Consider the following 17,121-nt stretch of genomic DNA (forward strand, 5'->3'; position numbering starts at 1 on the left):
TGTGTGTGCACGCCTGTGTGCATGCTTCTGTGCGTGCCTGTGTGCATGCCTGTGTGCATGCTTGTGTGCTGCAGCCCAAGCTTCAGAGTGATTTCCAACTTGAAGTTGATGAGATGGGATATTATGTCTTTTTAAAAAATGTAACTAACAACAAACTTTGCTTGGTGTAATTTTAGCACGAGTGGGAGTTTGCCAAGGTGCAGTATGTTATTGTGGAGCTACTGTTTTGACAAAATAGTATGTATGTGTGGTTGCATCTGTGAGTATGAACAAGACAAGCAAAAAATGGTGATATATATATATATATATATATATATACACACACACACACACACACACATATATATTTAAGGAAGTGAATACAATAAACAAAGGACAATAAATTTAGATTAGAAAGAAGCTATTGAGGTTTGCTCTCATCATGACTCTCCATGGAAGCTGTTTTTTTTTGTAAAAAGACAATTTCCAGTTAATTCTTAAAACATTCTTTTCTTAAATGTCTCTGGAATGTGCTCCATGCTAGGCATTGTGGAAGCTGTGACCCTACCAAGATGCAAAGGACATGTCCTGCTCCAGGACCCCACAGTCCACTGGGGATGGCCATGCAATTTCATTAAGTAACTGGAATGGCCAATGTTGTTATTATTCTAATGCATGCAAAGCTCTTTGAGCAGGGCCTGGCATGTAGCAGCATGCTCAATAAATTAATAGGCACAGGGCAAGGTGTTTTGCACTGGCATTTCTCATTCTCATAGCAACCTCAGATTAAATTGTATTATAAAAGAGGCAAGGCTTGGTGAAAAGCAATACTGCAGAGTGATTAAAAGGTCAAGCCTCAGCTCAGCCACTTTCTACTTTGGCCATTTTACTTAATCTTCTTGTTCTCCAGGGTGCTTGGCTATGATTTAGAGATGATAATAATGCTATTATACTAGTTTTGGTGCATAACCAGCTGCCACAAATTCAACAGTTAAACCACAGTTATTGATTATTGTTTGTGCATCTGTGGTTTGGCTGGGGTATGGCTGATCTGGCTGGGCTCCATTGAGTGGTTCCGGTTTCCACTGCAGTAACTCTGTGTCTCATTCTCAGTGCAGGCCTTGGATGGGTCAGGTGGCTCTGCTCCAAGGACCCGTTTTCCTTGGGTAAATGGTCTTGTTAAGTATGTTCTTCTTTTGGCCATAATAGAGAGAGCAGAGAGCAAGCTTCATCCTGAAAGTGTTTTTGAAATCTTTGGCTGCCTTGTAATGGTTAGTGCCATCAATCAAATAGAGGCATGTTGCAAGCAGAGCCATTTGGGGGACAAGTGGGCTCTGCTCCTCAGACGTGGAGTCTGGGGCACCATACATATTTCTGAACAATAATCTAATCTACCATGTTGTCCACCTCATAGAGTTGTTTGGAGAGTTATATGTAAAAAAGCTATGTTGCATGCTTAATAAAAAGTGTAGTACACAGTGAAGGGTCAATAAAAGTGGATCATTTGTTATAATAATAATTTTCTTTACTTGATGAATGATCCAGTTAAGGCTCAGAGAGCTTAGGTAACTAGTCTGAGGTTACATCATGCTGAGGGAAGAACCACAATCCAAACTCATATTGTCCAAGTTCCATTTTTTATGGAAACCCACGGAGCTGCCTCACACTAGGGTTAGACTTTAAGGTCCTGATAACGACAAGGTATTAATGCTAAATGTCTGAGTCAGTCCTATTTAGGAAGATAGAGCTCAGATTTCAAGAGTTTAGAAATAAACCTAGATAAGCAAAAGCCAAACCTTGGGGGCAGGAAGCATGATGGTCAATGTCAGCATCGACTGCCTCACATTGATGCCTCTGTGAGCCAGGTCCAGCTTTAGGAACCCACGAGCCTGGGCAGCTAGGTAGATGCCTTTCCTCCCCCGACTCTGCCTTCTCAGAGGCTCAGCAGCCTGGCCCTGTGGACGGGGCCTGGGGAGTATGTGCTGGCTGCTGGAGCTCTTTGTCCTCTCTTCAGTAGACCACGTGAAGGAAGACATTTTCCGTAGATCTCTTCATTTGCAAAGATTTATTTCCTCCTCTGATCTTTCCTTTTTATCCCCTGAGGACTTTGCATTTATAAGTATTGGATTTTTTGCACTGTCTGAAAGTACTACACTAAATGCAGAAAAGGGTGATGGGCTCCCCAGGAAGGTTGTGCTACTTTCTACCACAACCCTCATGCATTGGCCTATGGGATTTACTAATGTGTTGGGGTCTACCTCCTGCCCCCCCTCACTCTGTCCCCTCAGTCCCTAGATGGTGAGCCTCTTGTAACATGAGGCCTGATACAATGCCTTGTGCAGGTAAGACATTCATAAAACAGTGGTTGAATGAGTGAGTGGATAATGGATCAGTAGAAAGGTGATGGGTGGATGAACAAGTCAATCAATTGCACATCGATGAACATATAAGTGACAGAAGAAGTGAGTGGGTTGGGAAGTGCATGGGTGGTGAGACGGCAAGGAGGTCCATAAAGAAGTGAGTGGTGATGTGACATGTTAAGTTCTTCACTATCTCCAGAGCTCCCCTTGAAATCGGTCTTTGTCAACTACTACATCCTGGTCAAGCAGATCTGGTCACCACACTCATTTCATCAACTTGAGCCCAGAGCCTGTGGGGGGAGGAACCTTGCATTTGTAGCAGTATGGGTGCCTTAGAGCACAGCTTTGAGGGAAATTACGAAATGTGAGATGAAGGGCTCCTGGGTGTTAACTAACACCTCGCTATATGTAGCTGAGCAGAGCCTGAGACACAACCTCTGGCCTCATCCAGCTATGATCTTTTGTTCACTCGTCAGGTAATAAGCCAAAGCAACCTGCGGTCTGTATATTTAGGGGCACTTTTGAGGGAGATGCTACCGAGAGGCATTGCATCAATTGCCCTGCAATTCCAGGAAGACCTTTCAGACCACTCTGCCTCTCTGATCAATAGCCACCACCTATGGCCAGGGCATGGCGCTGCTACCCAGGGACCAAGGGAGTGTGTACCCCAGGAGGAGCAGCCAACACGGCCTCACCCGCGTGCTTAGATTGACCACCACTTAAATGGTCTCTGTCTCCTTCAACTTCCAGCCCTCTTTTCCTTGTTACACAGGTTGTCTTGGGCTCTCATGGCCCTTCCCATAGGCTACAGCCAGATGGAGGGTTGGTTTTGTTTTAACTCACCTCTTGCTGACCACAAGCACCACATCTGCTGACTCTGAGGGTAACAGCAGCAACCAGTCATTTCCAGCCACCCAGGGTCTGTCCAGTACTCCAGGAGCCCCTCCATCAGAAAAAGTGATGGGTGGTCAGAGAAAGAAGAGGCCAGTTGAACAGACCCCGAGTGACCAGGAGGTACCTCTTAGAGGAGGTGACAGTAGAGGTGGGCTGTGATAAATGAAGGGAACTTCAGACTGCAGAGTTTGAGGGGGAGGGGATGCATTTCATGAGTGAGGCATGCAGTAACAAAAAAAATGATGGTTTGAGGTATGAGACCTTGAGGCCAGCGTGGTTATACCAGTTCACTTTCTGGACACGAGTGAACAAGCTAGAAACTGCTTAAAAGAGCATCAACTTGTGCTTTGTTTCCATGTAGCCATGTGGATGCCCGAGGGGACTTGCCAGGTTTGGTGAACTCCATCACACAGGAAAGGACTGAAGTTACACGTGTCACGCACCCTGCTGTTAGAATCTCCTCCAAGTCCCTCTCATGGCCACTGGCCTCTGCTCACTGCACAGCTTCACCTGCCATTTCCTTGTCCACAGGTACTCCATTTTTATGTGAGACTACCTTCCTTGTGCTCTGGCTGTCATTTCCATCTCTATGGATGCATGAGGTCTTCTCTCCTTTGGGGATGAAAGACTGATTATTCTGCACACTTTCTGTTTCTCTGGGGCCTGTAAAACAGTCCCCTGGTGTCATCTATGCTTTCCATGTCTTTGACTGCCATGATAGAGCCTAGGAACGTTGGCCAAAAGAAATTCTCAGGACAAACCTCCATCTGCATCAAGATCGTCTAACATGTGAAGGTTAAAGATACATACTTATAAGTCCCAAGGGCCCTCTGTGTACATTGAGTGTTGACACAGAATAGCCATTGACAATATGACTTGAAAGGTAAGTAAAGAACAGATTGCTGATGATTGAATCATGAATATAACTAAGATCTTGACCCAGGAAATGGCACATAAAGGTGGAAATCTGGAACACTTTTTTAAAATGATAAAGTCCGAGCATTTCCATATGGCTTCTTTGGAAAATCTGCCCCAATCCTGACTTTGCATTTCATCTCCCCTCTCTCCCCACTATTTTGTTCTCACTTGAGCTACCTGGAGAAGTCCATCATTCCTTTATCGTGCCGAGAGCTTCCATGACTCAGAGCCTTTGCGACGCTCTTCCTGCTGCCTAGAGGATGCTCTTCCTGACCGTTCCCATCTGGAAAACCCGTTTGACCAAGCTCCAGACAACTGTCTTAGCCAAACACCATCCACCACTGACAAGCTCACTCTCTCCTTCACACTTCCCCTTTGGACACTGTTCACCGCAATGTTCTCAGAGTGCTGTATTTCGTGTGGCACATCCGTGCCTTACCCACCAGCTCAGGACCAACCTGAGGGTCGAGAGCTCACTGCATGCTTGCAGCGTTGCCGATCCCCAGTGAGTGTTCAAAGGTGAAATGGATGAATGAATTTACATATCTATGAACACACAGGTGAGGCGGTCCCTTAGTGAATGAGATTAGTCAGTGTAAATAGTGAACAAAAGTGTCAGGGAACTGGTGCTTTGTTTTGTTTTCATTTGCTTTTGGCTGATGAAGAGGAACAGCTGTTTAGGATGTTCCCGCATTGTTTAATACGTGCAACGGGCATCAAAAGAAAGACAATGAATTGTTGATATTTGGAATTTTTTGTGCAGCCACCCTTTCCCCTTAAGGTCACCTACCCACACACTTTGCACCTTCTCAACAGGCTGAAGTCGACATAAATTGCTTTGAATTCTCTAGGATTGTGAGGGTTTGATGACTTTAACATCCCCACTGTACTGGGAAGGGGAATGGAAGTCAGCTTCACTTTGCGGACCATTTGGAAGGATGGCCGTGACAATGGGATGGGAGGGGGTGGATGGGTGGGGTAGAGGTCAGACTGATGGATGAGGTAGTGATCACAGCAGGTGGTGACGAGGGTCAGGGTTATAAGTCATTGAAGAGTTACCTTGTCAAGTATCGGTGGTGGGGTGACTTGAGAGGACTTACTGACCAATGGGAAGAAGCCTGGGAAGGGGGTGGGGACAGCCTAACAGATGGTGTTGTCACCGTCAACCAGTCCAGCTACCCAGGCTTCTACAGGAGAGTGGCGTTAATGTCGACGTGAAATGTCAGTGAGCTCTCCTCCCAGTCTCACGAAATAGACTGAATGTCTCATCATCAAGTACAAGTGCCCCGAGTCAGGCCGTGCTTCCCTAAAACTCCTCATGGAAGAACAAAGTGTTTTCTGACCCAATATCTCTAGTGATCTCATATTCACTAAGAACTTCTGGATCATCTGAAATAGATTATAAAACAGAAATATATGAAGTTATGGCTAAAACTAGAGACCACTTGGAGGGGTTACTTGTTAAGAATACAGACTACAAAGAGCATTGTCCTGTACGCTAAAACATTGGGTGTTCGATTCCTAATCAGGGCGCCTGCCTAGGTTGTGTGTTCAGTCCTGGTCAGGGCATGAGTGGGAGGAAACCAATGATGTTTCCCTCTCATGCTGATGTCTCTCTCTCTCAAATCAATAAACATTTTTAAAAAATTATTTTAAAAATACAGACTATATTTCAAACCTGGGGTACATAATTAGTGGAAAAATGCTCTCAACAAGCGTTTCCCATTTGTTTTGATGGTCATCATCTCATTCCATGTAAAAAGGACGAGTGACTTCCCACATAATAGTAGTTATACTTGTAACTTCTCAAATAGTATAGTTGGGGTAGCCTGACTTCCCTGTAAACCTTACAAGTCTGGGGATTTGAGAGGGTTGGTAATTGAGCAACTCATGGTCACGGACCAATCTGCAAATTTAGCAAGACAAATACATCTCAAACAGCTTCATTAAAATAAATCCATAAATAGTTAGACACATTATGGTCAAAGGCAGAACATCAAAAACAAAAATGAAAACCTTAAGAACAACTAAAGAGAAAAAGTTTTCCTTTAAAATTTGAAGTTGTCTTATTAAGGTCAATAGTGTAAGACTGAATATAGCAAATAATAGCTTCTATGTACTGAAAGAAAAAACTGTCAACTAAAAACTTAATATATTAGAGAAAAAAATATTTCAAACATAAAGGTGAAATTAAGGCATCTCTAGAAAATAAAAATGGAGTTTAACCACCAACAGAGCTTCTCTAAAGAAAATTCTAAAGGTTGTTTTTCCAGCAGAAGTCAAATAAACCCAGATGGAAGACTGGAAATTCAATATAGACAAAAGTCATCTAAGTAGTATCTGTGGGGGGGTACCTAATCAAATATTGGCTTTGTTAAAACAATACCACCGCTGTGGCAACTTGAAAAATGTATCAGTAATGAAGCTCCATCAATAAGAAGACCTAAAAGTCTTGAGGGAAGGAACACGAACTACAGCACCCCAAAGTGTCTGCATTGTTTAGGAGCCAGATAAAGATACCAATTAGCTTGAATCTGCAATTAAGTATGATCTTAGCATTTTCGGAGTCTCTATTAAGTGGAAGAAAACATTGAATCTCATGTCCAAATTAAGAGAGAGAAAAGATCAAAAGACAATCAATCAGTCCAATAGAAGACCAGAAATTAGGCGAAACAAATGAAAACAAGTCAGGTTAGTAGAACCTACAAAATTAACTGATACAAAATAAATCCCCGCATAGACATAATTACAACAAATTAACATTATTAAGTACTTCAGTAAAAAGATAAAATTTCAGAGTGGATAAAAAGCAAAGCCCAGGCTTCTGCTGTTTTTAAAAGATACATCTAAAACAGAAGATACAGATAGCTTGAAAGGAAAGGTACAGAAAAACATGCTAGGTAGTTACTAGTCAAAAGGAAGCATGCATAGTTATGTTAACATAAACAAAGTACTTCCAGACAAGATAGAGGCATAGGTAGACACACTGTGCCTCCTTGCACAACCAAAAGAAGGACAACAACAATTTAGAAATGAAAAACAACCAGTACTGACAGAAAATTGAGTTGTACGGGAGTCCAACAACCAAAGAGTTAAAGTAGACACATTCATCCAGACCAGTAGGAGGGGCGGAGTCTGGCAGCCAGGTGGAGAGGGGTTGCAGCAAAGTGGTGGCTGGTGGAACCCAGGTGCTCAAGGCAGCAGCTGGTGGGCCCAGAGAGGCTGTGGATTGTGGAGGAGCACAGTGCACAAGGTGGCTGGTAGACCGGGGGGGTCCCACGTTCGTGCATAGATAAACCAGGTGAAACTGGGGAGTGAGACACATCGCGCAACCCAGGGCCCCAGTGCTGGGAAATAAAGCCTCAAATCACTGATTGAAAACACCTGTGTGGGTTGAGGTGCTGGGAGAAACTCTCAGCCTCACAGGAGAGTTCTTTGGAGAGACCCAGAGGGTCCTAGAATGTACACAAACCTACCCACCCAGGAATCAGCACCAGAAGGGCCCAGTTTGCTTGGGGGACATGGCAAAAGTGACTGAAATCTGGTAGAGAGCGGAGTAAGCACCATTGTTCTCTCTCTGACCCCTCCCCCACATACAGCATCACACCCCAGCAACTGGGTTGCCCCACCCTGGTGAACACCTAAGGCTCTGCCACTCACTACATAACAGGTGTGTCAACACACACAAAAAATGGCCCAAATGAAAGAACAGATCAAAGCTCCAGAACAAATACAACTAAGTGATGAAGAGATAGCCAACCTATCAGATGCAGAGTTCAAAGCACTGGTAATCAGGATGCTCACAGAATTGGTTGAATTTGGTTGCCAATTAGATTAAAAAATGAAGGCTACACTAAGTGAAATAAAGGAAAATGTACAGGGAACCAATAGTGATGGGAAAATTCAGATCAATGGAGTGGACCAGAAGGAAGAAAGAAACATCCAATCAGAAAAGAATGAAGAAACAAGAATTCAGAAAAAAATGAGGAGAGGCTTAGGAACCTCCAGGACATCTTTAAACATCCCAACATCCGAATTATAGGGATACCAGAAGGAGAAGAGGAAGAGCAACAAATGGAAAACTTATCTGAACAAATAATAAAGGAGAACTTCCCCAATCTGACAAAGGAAACAGATTTCTAGGAACTCCAGGAAGCTCAGAGAGTCCCAAAGAAGTTGGACCCAAAGAGGAATATACCAAGACATCATAATTACATTAGCCAAGATTAAAATGAAGGAAAGAATCTTAGAAGCAGCAAGAGAAAAGGAGACAGTTACCTACAAAGGAGTTCCCATCAGACTGTCAGCTGATTTCTCAAAAGAAAGGTTGCAGGCAAGAAGGGGATGGAAAGAAGTATTCCAAGTCGTGAAAGGCAAGGACCTACATCCAAGATTACTCTATCCAGCAAAGCTTTCATTTAGAATGGAAGGGCAGATAAAGTGCTTCTCAGATAAGGTCAAGTTAAAGGAGTTCATCATCACCAAGCCCTTATTATATGAAATGTTAAAGGGACTTATCTAAGAAAAAGAAGATAAAAAATATGCATGGTAAAATGGCAGCAAACTCACAATTATTAACAACCATGCTGAAAACAAAAACAAAAAAAAACTAAGCAAACAATTAGAACAGGAACAGAACCATAGAAATGGAGATCACATGGAGGGTTAGCAACAGGGGAGTGGGAGGAGGAGAGAGGGGGAAAAGGTACAGAGAATAAATAGCATAGATGGTGGGTAGAAAATAGACAGGGGGAGGATAAGAATAATATGGGAAATGTAGAAGCTAAAGAACTTATATGTCTGACACATGGACATGACTAATGGGAGGGACTGTGGGTGGGAGGGGAAGTGCATGGTAGAGGGGAGTGAAGGGGGAAAATGGGACAACTGTAATAACATAATCAATAAAATATATTTAAAAAACATAAACAAGGTAAACTTTAAAGAAAATAAAAGTCACCTCATAGTAGGCTAAAGGCTAACGTAACAATTCCAAAAACCCAAAATGCATCCATGAAGACAATCTCCACATATATATAGCAAAACCTGACATCTTGCAGGAGATTGGCCAACCCATCAGGGTAGTAGGGGATTTTGAAGACACTTACCTTAGTAACTGATACATATGGAGGAAAAATAGTAATGAGGACAATTGCAGCCATATGCATTTGAACAAGCTGGAAAGTCAGCATCACATAGACAGCCTGGGCTGTAGTCATGACATTGGCCCTAGGGACCCTGAGCAAGTTACGTGATCATGCTCTGCCTCAGTTATCTCATCCGGCAGTGGGGTGGATCACAGGCACTCTCTTACACACATTTACATGGACAAAACATTGAGAAAATTACCTGATGAGTGATAGTTCTGTATGTAATAAGCAGTATTTTTCCTAATTGAACAAAACAGGCATTTACAGGTTACTTTAGCTGAAAATTGTAGGATACGTATTCTTTCCAAACACACACAGGACATATACAAACTGTGACCAGAAGCTAAGCTTAAAGTAAAGCTCATTCAGGCTATGTTCTCTGACCCCAGTATAAGGAAATTAGTACCAATATCAGAAATGCATTTAAAAATGACTATACCATTGACTGTGTAGCAATATAGCTTTAAACAACTCATAGATAAAAGGAGTCATTACTTAAAATATTAGAAATATTTAGAGCTGAATAATTAAAAAATAAACCCTTCAAATGTGAGATATAGCCAAAGCAGTGTGAAGAGGAAAATAGATTAAATGCATTTACTTTATTATAATAGATTATATAAATAGAGATATTAAATAAACAGATAAATCTATTTAATTATAATAGGTTATATAACATATAAATATGTATCTGTTATATTATTCATATAAAAAATATATATATCTATATATATATCAAGGATCATGCATCCCTCCCAAGCCAGATCACATTATCACTTTCAGGGATGAAAATAAGAGGAGAGTTTAGTAAACTCTCTGGACTCAAATTCAATCTACAAAAATCAATCATGTTTTTTTTATACACAGACAACAGATAGATGATTTAATGTAATGACATCTATCAACAGATAGATGTTACTGCTAATAACATCAAAAGTAGAAGGAGTTAGAGACATATCTAGCAGGGGATGATCGGGGTCTTCATGAAGCAGATGGGCGGGACCAACACCACAAAGCCGGTGAAATGTATAAAACATGAGACACCACGTGTATCCTGATTGGAAGATGCAGTGCCATCCGGAGGGCGGTTCTCTCCACACTGACCTGCAGAGCCATCGTAATTCAGACTCTATCCCCATAGATTCTGTGGGCACGTGGGTAATGTGTGGGGGAATCCACAGGCTGGTTCTAAAATCTACAGGAAATTGCAAATGGCAGGGAAAGGGAGATTCTTCTGAATGAGTAGAAAACGTGGAGTGGGTGTTTTTTTGCAGATATCAATAATTACTCGAATAGTAGTAATTAAGGCAGCGTGATGCTATTCCCAGGCCACACATTTCAACCAGCGAGATGGGTTAAGAGCCAGAAGTGAACTGTGTGTGTGCGTGTGTGCACACCTGTGTGTTTCTGTTCTAAGCAGACGTGGCATTACAGCTCAGTGGAAAAAGAATGCATTTCTAACAACGTGGTGCAGGACAATGGGCGTGCATTAAAAATAAATAAATTAGAGCTCTATATCACAGTATACGCAAAAATGAGTTCCCGGTTTAAAAATGCACGCGAACGGTACAATGATAAAAGCAATAAAAGAGAATATAGGATAATAGGCTAATACATTTGTGTGAAGAAAGATTTCTTTCACTAGGCCCACACGTGAAATCCATAAAGGAAAAGATTAATAAGTTCAAAAGACAGCAAAATAAAGGAACACATAATCTTTAAAAATGGAGAAGATATTTACAACGTATGTAATTGAAAAATGATTCGTATACAGGATAAAGGGCTCATGTCAGGATGAAAAACGCCAGTGACCTAATAGAAAAGCAGTTAAAAGACGCGGACAGGCATTTCACAAAACAGAAACCTCCACGGCCGATGAGCGGGGCGGAGATGTTCGATCTCTTTGCGCAACGGGGAAGTGAACCTGAGAGCCGTAATGAGTTTCTATTTCCTACCCAGCAGATGGACCAACAGGTAAAATATCTGACCATAGTACATTTTGGATACAAAGGGGAGCAAGGGACACTCTGTTCCATTTCTCGGGAGGGTGCAAATTGGTGAGATCGCCGTGGAAAACCAGTTGCCATTACAGAATGACAGGGAAAGTGCACATGGCCTTGGCCCTGAACTTCCTCTCGGGGTGCACCCTGGAGGACCTGGTGTGCATGCGTGTCTGCAGGTGTGGGGGACAACCAGCGCACAGGAGCGTGTCCAGCACAACAGACGCAGACAGCTCAATGTGGGAGTGAACCACAAAGATGCCTCCCGGCCTCCTCACACACCAGCACTGTGCTCAGCTCTGACGACACGGGAAGCCCAGGACGGCCCCAGCAGGGATGGGTCTGGAGAACAGTACTGAGCCACAAGTGCCCCAAACCCTCCAAAACCCCCAGAGAAGCCTCACCCGCAAACCAGCACATTTGGAAGAGAACCAGTCCACAGGATTCCACTTATGCCAGGTTCAACACATGCAACACTGAGCGATGATGACCTCTAGGCAGGCAAAGACACTGTGCAATGATCCAGGAAATAAGAGAGTTCGACAGGAAGACAGGAAGTGGTTCCAGCTGCTGGGAGGAAGGTGCCTGGGAGAATGGGGTTCGGAACTGGGTCAGACACAGAGGTGTTTTGTTGCATTTTTACTTTTTATGTATTTTTAAAAGATTTTTCAAACTTATTTTTTAGAGAGAGGAGAGGGAAGGGAGAAAGAAAGGGAGAGAAACAACAAGGGTTGGCTCTTGTGCGCCCCCTATTGGAGACCTGGCTCGCGATCCAGGCATGTGCCCTGACTGGGAATCAAACTAGTGACCCTTCGGTTTACACAGGTTGGCACTCAATCCACTGGGCCACACTGGCTAGGACTATACTTTATGTTTTTTAAGAAAACATGTATTTATTCAGTAATTTATAAAAATCATTTTATAGGTATTCACAAGGTAGCAAAAAAGAATATGTATACATAGCTGCTGATGGGGAATAGTCCAGCATTGATGAGCATGCCACAGAAGTTCAAGAAATGGAACCACTTGTCCCTTGGCATTCTGGAAGGCTTCCCGGAGGAAGGGGATTTTAAAGGCGGTCAAAGCGTTGTTGTGTCCATGGTGGGGAAGAACATCCCCACTTGTGCAAAAAGGGGGAGGAGAGGGCGTTGTAAATGGAGTAGATTTATTTGCACTCTGAAGGGGGCATTTCAGAGTTGCTGAAACCTGAGCAACCTTTGCAAATAGTGAAGCATGAGATGAATCACAAGGTCACATAAGTGGCAACGCGATGTTGTGGTTGATAGTGGACTTGGGTTTGACTCTTCCGCCTGCCAACTTTCTAGCTGTGTGTGGACTTGGAGGAGACATTTTACCACCCTGGCGTTCAGTGAGCCTCCACACGGCCGAGTAAGACATGTGCAAACCTCACCGAGTGGTGGGGAGGGTTAAATGCAGGACTGCATAGGACGTGCCCGGAATGTTCTAACGGACAGTGAGCACTGATCACTGTTTTACGGTTGTGGTTGTGGCTGCTGCTGGCGTTGATGGATGTAAAGGACAACAAATGCAGGGCAGGGGGCAGGTGTGGGGGTCAGGTGGGACTGAGGGAACTCAGAACCTGCCGTGGCTGGAGCCCAGTGGCCGTGGGGGGCCAGGGGCCTGTGAGGCCACAGCAACCAGCAGGAACACATCTTGAGAGGCCTCATGTGCCAAGCTAAGAAATCCCAACAGGACGTGAAGACAGTCTGGGGAGCCCCTGAGGCAGGACAAGAGGGCACCCACGGAGGGTGCGTGGAGGGTTGCATCTGAGCCGTGTGCCCTTGATGTGCATCAGCCTGGAGTGGCATTTTGTTAGAAAGGCCCTACCAGCTGCCTCTGCGTGGAAGGTGGCCCAGCAGGGGCTGGAGTGGGGACTGATGGGACAGGTGTTTGGGAGTCTGTCCTTGCCACACCTGCACCGATTATGAGGAGGCCCTACCTCCAGGTGGGGTGACACAGGAAGGGGCTGACAGGAGCCACACCAAAGCTGTGTCTTTGACAGGATCTCTCAGTGGCTCAGTCTCCGAGCTTATTTCAAATGCAAAAAAGGGAAATGGGGGTGCACGGGGAGCCAGCGGGCCGGTGGGGAGGAGGCCGGGCTCAGATCTTATCTGGACACTCGGCTGTCAGCGGAGCTGTTCATAGCAGGTGCTTCAAAGCCTTCGGTGTTATCCTGCACGCGGGCCGCGCCGGTGCACACACAAAGCGTGCATGCATTATTCAGGTGACAGCGTCGCTCTGCGCTGCTGTCAGGGCCCTGGCAACATCGGTCCCTCCTTCCCCAAAAGCCCATTGTGCAGAAGCATAAACAAACAGGACGGAAGCCTTTACAGTCACTTCACTGCTGGCAAGATCCACAGTCATAACAGGAAGCCGTGCACTCGCCGCAGAAGGGCCCTCGGAGACAGTGCGGGCGTCGCTGACCTACATCCCAGGGCCCCAGCCTAGACCTGCAGAACTTTTCAGCAAAGAAATGCTGACTCGAGGCAGATTCAAAGGGTCTGCAACTCGTCCTTCCTTTCTGTTTTATGAGAATTCATTGACATGAATGTTTGCTGACCCTGAAACCTACTTCTAATTTTGCAATCAGGTTCCCCGAGGAGGTGCAGAAGCAAATAATAAGGTGAGGGCTTTGGAAAGAGTGGAAGATGCTGGCTTGCTATTCGTGGAGGCTGATGTCATCTGTACCGTGACTGAGGGAGGTGGCGGCGAGACCCAAATGTGCCCTAAAGGGACCTGTCTGTCCACAGTGCCCAAGGGGCAGTGCAGGCAGCCGCCGCCTTTTAGATTCGGCCCCACCTCTGATGTTGCTGACTCCCGGTGCCTCCCCAGTGCTGGCTGTGTCAACGGTGAGCACATCTGTGACTGTGACTTATTGTAGCTTTTTTTTTTAACTTTTCTTTTTGGCAGTTCTATCGCCTTTTCCATTTTCTTAGCACTTAGTGATTATTAGTGGTTCTAAAGGGCCTTGGCAATGCAAATTAGGTCAAGTACTATTTTCTAATTTACAAAAAAGCTCCTCTAGACGCAGTGGCCAAAGGACTTGCCCAGGGTCTCAGCATGGAGTTAATAGGCAGAGTTTTCTGAGCTGGCCCGCCTCTCTCCCACTGCAACGATGCAGCCTTTCAGGCCATTCCATTCATGTTGGGCTCGTTCAGCAGTGACTATTTGGAGAGCACCTGCTGTATGTGGGCACGCACGAGGCTGGAGGCTAGAGATACGGAACTTAATGGAATGTGCGTTCCGTTGTAAAATGCTCACGGTCCAATAAGAGAGCAGACAGGTCATTGGCCAGGTGTGACACGCTGTGGTAAATGTTGCAATGATGTTTCTAGGGTATTCTGGAGAGGAGTCCTATAACCTAGGCTAGGATATTCAAGGAACGCTTCCTGGAAGAGGTGACATGGACATGGATTTATCAAGAGAATGCCATAGTTTGCTGTATATAAGGTGCATTTTTTTGGCCTACATTTTTGAAGGAAAAATAAGGATGCACACTGTACATGGGCAGTGCTAAACATTGTATGTGGGTAGCAATGCGTGGATAGCAATGTTTTAGCAATGCGTGGGTGCCCATTATACATGGATATAATGATTATCTACCGTGGGTATAATGATCCCGTGTATAATGCGCACGAACTTGTGGGTGTACGTTGTACACGGCAAAAATACAGGAAATGTGGATTCAGTGATACAGAAGAGGAGGCAGAGTGATCTGGGCAGAGGCCGTCTGGGTTGCCGAGAGCATAGCCCCTCGCCGGGGATCCTTCATTCCGCTGGGAGCAGGGGGAGCTACCCCGCTGTGAACAGCAGGAGGCAACTACAACAGTGGGGCCCAGTACTAGGCAGTGTGCAGGTGCTCCCAACCCTTGACTTGAGCCACTGAATCTCCAGGATGATTCGTGAGGCTGGGCACGAGGAATCCCCTCGCAGACGGAGGCCTCAGGAGGTGAGCAACCTGCCCTGCCACAGACCTGGCTGGGAGAGAGGACGAGGATTTGAACATCTGGACTATCTGGCCCCTGTTCTCTGGCCCGGAGTCTGTGCGATTGACTGCCACCCCCTCAGCACTCCCTTCTGGGAAACTCGTCACCCCCTTCCCTGGGAAGCAGGGTTCTGATCATCCGGAGAGAAGCCGGCAGGGAAGGTGTGTGACTTCCTGTCCGACAGCAGGCACTGTGGCACTGACCTCCTCTTTTTGCATCCGGAAGAAGGATGGCATTAAGCCAAGTGCAGGCCATGGCACGGCAGGGGTTAATGTTGCCCAGGAGAGTGAATGTGCAGCTCCCAGCTGCTCTGTCACTCAGAGCTCGGGGACCCATTTCCAGGCCCGTGTCTGGAGGGTCATTGCTCTACGGAAACCCTCAGCCCTGCCCTGCACAACCACCCCCACCCTGCCCTGGTGGTCGAGGATGGAAAGAGTTTTATTAGTGTGTTTTTAAGGTGCATCCCCGATATCTGTGGAAAGAAACATCTGGCCAAGCCAGGGCCAGGGAGAGTCTGCTTGTCACCCAAACACGGAGTCTGGGGGGAATACCCACCAATGACATGGACTGCAGCGTGGCCTGGCTGAGAAACAGGCGTGTGGCCAGCTGATTGTCAGGAAGTCCCCCGTGCCGGGTGAGAGAAAGGGCTCCTGCCCCTGGCAGACACGGTCCTGAAGCGGGTGGTTGCCCCGCCGGCAGTGCTCTGGGCCATGGTGACTGGGGTCAGCTGCAGACCCCTCCAAGCTGAATGGACTCCTGGTCCACCTGTCCCAGCAGTGGGACCCTGGATGTGTGTCCTTGTCTATAGGCAGAGGCCTCATCACATTCAGGTCTCGGGATCTGGGTCAGGGCCACCTCAGGCCGTCCTCTGCACCCAGCCGCGGACCCTGAGCGTGCCTCCTATTTGGCACTCGGTGAGCAACACGTTTTATGAAATAGCGACTCCGCTGTCGGTGCCCTCTCACCGAGGTCAGAAGCAGGGCCCAGAGAGGGCAGGTGACTTGCCAGGGTCACACAGGGAGTGGGTGGTGGAGCGAGGTTCTGTCAGAGGTACTGCCAGAACCCATGTTGCAGCTCTTGGACGAAGGACTCGGCCTCTCTGTGCCTCTGAGCCTGGGAAGTGAAGTGAGGCGTCCGGAGTCACCTGCCTGCCTGCCTGCCTGTGAGAGGAGTGAGGACCACCTGGTCACACTGAGGCACGGGTGGTCTTGTGAACGTTCTGTGTCAGGAACGCTCTTTGCCATCCCCACACGGCTCCCTGCTCTCACCTCATTCTTTGCTGTCTCTCTTTCGCTGCGTGTTTTTTCTATCCATTCTTAAGGCTGTGCTCAAGCATCTTTTTGGAGGGGTGCTGTCTCTTGTCCCTCCAACGGCTCACACTCAGAACAAATTCTTTGTCTTATTTAAGGTGCATTGTGATTATCTGCACACCTCTCCACCTATCCGGTCAACATGTGTGGAGACCCCACTAATCTCTGGCCACGAAGGCGGGCCCCGTGGCAGGCTCGTGCTGGCCATCACACTTCTGAACCAAACACAGAGAACGCCCTTCATGGGTAGTACATTGTCAGACGCACGAAGCTCTGTCGGCTTTCAGAAGGGAGGCAGGCTCCGTGAGTGCTGGTTCCCCTCCCTCTGTCACAGCAGGTTCCCAACCCGGCGGCCTCCCCATGTCCACTTCCTGTGCAGGCCAGTGGGCCTAGTAAAGTCACACACTGTGCTCCCCACAAGGGACTGGATTCTACTTTTTTCTTTTTTTAAAATATATTTTATTGATTATGCTATTACAGTTGACCCATTTTCTTCTCCCCTT

The sequence above is a fragment of the Phyllostomus discolor genome, chromosome 1, assembly GCF_004126475.2.
Source record: "Phyllostomus discolor isolate MPI-MPIP mPhyDis1 chromosome 1, mPhyDis1.pri.v3, whole genome shotgun sequence".
NCBI lineage: Eukaryota > Metazoa > Chordata > Mammalia > Chiroptera > Phyllostomidae > Phyllostomus > Phyllostomus discolor.